General features: G+C 38.7%; 1 protein-coding gene across 4 annotated transcripts in view; it reads left to right on the forward strand.

Moving 5' to 3' along the window:
- Nucleotides 1-2,081, forward strand: part of Map7d2 (MAP7 domain containing 2) — a 105,294-nt gene extending 103,213 nt beyond the window's left edge. For all 4 annotated transcript variants that reach the window (XM_031370136.1, XM_031370144.1, XM_031370145.1 and 1 more), the window contains one exon: nt 678-2,081. The gene's annotated coding sequence lies outside the window, so the exon portion shown is untranslated. The remainder of the gene's footprint in view (nt 1-677) is intronic.
- Nucleotides 2,082-2,908: the final 827 nt, after the last annotated feature.

Genomic DNA, 2,908 nt, shown 5'->3' on the forward strand with positions numbered 1-2,908 from the left:
TCGAACTCAGAAATCTGCCTGCCTCGGCCTCCCAAGTGCTGGGATTAAAGGCGTGCGCCACCACCGCCTGGCTCCATAACTTTTTTATGGTACTGTATTCTTCTAATAGAAATTTGATGTCTAAACTGAAATCTAAACTTTTTTCAAAAAAATCAAATACAGTAATAGGGTGGGAAGGCTACAAAGTTGTATTTTGTGTACATATTTCCACCTGACCTCAGTCCTTGCCTATAGAGTCTTTAGTATAGACACTGGGCTCTAGAGCCTCCTTCAGTCAATTCTCTGGAAAGTCCCTAGAGTCCTTTGACACAAAGCAGGAAATTCATGAAAGGCCACTTTTAATTTTTTGAGAGGGTCTCATATAGACCAAGCTGGCCTGAAGTCACTATGTAGACTAGAAAGTATTCCATCCTCCCTCCCTCATCCTTCATGAATCTGGGCACTAGCACTGCTTCCTCAAGGGCTATCTGATATTCACTTAAGGGCAGAAAAACCCAAACAGAACATATGTCACTTTTAGAGAAGTCCCATATGAGGAACACTTGGACCACTAAAATAATGATTCTGTAAGAACTGTACACTATTTCTGTTGAGAAATACTGTATTAACCAAGGAAGAATGCAAAATACCTGGTCTCTGCTTTAACCTTACATGCTTTTGCTTTTGAATTGACACAGGTGGTGTTTGGATCACCCATGAAGCTGTCGGGGTTGAATCTGAGCTGCTGGCCACCTAAAGAAGCTTCTTTTGCCCTTAACTGCTAGATTCCAAATTACTAGATTCAAAATGTAACTATATTCCTAGGTAGTTTGGCAAACACTGGCCTCTCTTGGTAGAAACCTTGAGATTTTTGCTTTGTGGGGCTTTAGCAAAGTTTCATTTTATGGTTCTACTTATGAGCTTCAGCTGCTGCTAAAGCACTTCCTTGACCTTCTCTACTATCATAACCTGTATGATGCTATCTGGGAACCCTACTTTAGGACACTTGAGTTCCCAGACTTGGGACACAGAGACATTTAGATGTCTCTATAAAAACCTATTTACCCACACTCTAGTTAAACTTGTACTACTCAACCTGGCTGCTTATCTCCCTGTCTGTTGTTTGTGTGTGTGTGTGTATGGGTTGGAGGAAATCTAGCTAACTTTCTCTCCGTCTCCGGTTTCTGTTATTTTATTACTAAGCTTCATCATCTACAAAGCATTCATTACCCTACATTACTGTTTAGGGGTTGAAGAAATGTTTGGTTGGATGAATAATTAAGTAGTGGCAATTATTTCTTTTCCCTTATGGGAACTGAATCTAGTAAGGACCCTTTTGTGTCACACCTTTAAAAAAATCTCTCCAAATTGTCACTCCATAACATTGAATGGCTTTTCAGCTGAATGAGTCAAGTAACATACAGGCAGTTATTTCATGGTTTTGCTGTTGTTTTTCTATTCGACCTTGGAATTTTCTTTTCTTTGACTAACTGTAATAAAAAAGAGTTAATTCTTTGAAAGGGGGCCCCAAGTTGGTTCCAGTACGTCACTTTAATAGACTTTAAACATTAAAAAGTCTGAACAAGGAAAAATGACACTAGAATGTATAACTCCATGTATGCCATATACTCTATTTAAATTTTTCATTTCTTGTGGTGAAATGTAGCTTTACTATTAAAATAACCTTTTCTTTGGAACTTTTTGTTTTGACTTGTACCTTAAAGCTTTTGAAAAGATCTTTAATTCTCAGATTTACAAACAGAAGATATAAAGAAGTCTTAAAGCTGGTACAGTTTAAGAATGTATTAGTCTCAGAAACTATGTATGTTTATGTGATATAATCTAAATAAAATACATACATCTAAGAATGTTGTGCCATTGACCTTGATGAATATCTAAGGAGATAAATCTTTTATGACAAGCACACAGATGATAGCATGGTCTGACATCCAGAAATACCTAGCCATTTTTTTTAAAGCTTTATTTTGCTGTCTGTTTCATTGAGATCCATTGCACCTCTCAACACAATTGTGATCACAGGATGCCTCATTTGCATGATGTGTACATTCTGTTTAATTGTAATACATTTTCATTGAAGAGTCTGATGGCTTGCTGGTGTTTTGTTTTTGTAACCTCGGTAAAGAAACTCATTGAAACCAACTCAGATTTTAAAACCTGAAACTAGGTAAAGAAAAAAAGGCCGCTGGGCAGTGGTGGTGCACGCCTTTAATCCCAGCACTTGGGAGGCCGAGGCAGGCAGATTTCTGAGTTCGAGGCCAGCCTGGTCTACAGAGTGAGTTCCAGGACAGCCAGGGCTAACACAGAGAAACCCTGTCTCAAAAAACAACTCCCCCCAAAAACAAACAAACAAACAAAAAAGAAAAAAAAAAGGCCAATTGATTTCTGTGTAGGCATTCTTTCTCTGTCAGATTCATTAAAAATTCCTCAGTTGTCAGTGCCAAGTGGAGCCAGCTGTAGCTTCATTGGTGGTTTGTCCGAAGAACATGATGAACTTCTGAGAATAGGTAGGTTACACTGATCCAAGCAGTTAGCTTAAGTGAAGAAATACATAATTACGCTGTAATTGATGAGACTTTCACACAGTTTGGCATTCAGATAATTGAAGTGGGAATATTGGCTGTTTCTTTCAAGGATGGGGAAACCCAGGCCTGACTTTTTGTATCTGTGGTGTGATTTTCTTGGAGAGACATGAACAGTGACAGAAATCCAAGTCTGGTTTGGTGAACCAGTGAGTTTATGGGGGTTTTTCAGGTGTTTGGATGAGGTATTATTTATAGGTGCTCAGAGGAATCAAAGGCAGCTATGTTACATAAAAAAACGACCCCAGTAGTCTTGGTGACTACTCTCAAGAACTAAACCCCTGGAGTTCTAGAATGTTCTTACAAGTTACTTGCAGGAAGCTTGGCCA

The sequence above is a fragment of the Mastomys coucha genome, chromosome X, assembly GCF_008632895.1.
Source record: "Mastomys coucha isolate ucsf_1 chromosome X, UCSF_Mcou_1, whole genome shotgun sequence".
Classification (NCBI taxonomy): Eukaryota; Metazoa; Chordata; class Mammalia; order Rodentia; family Muridae; genus Mastomys; species Mastomys coucha.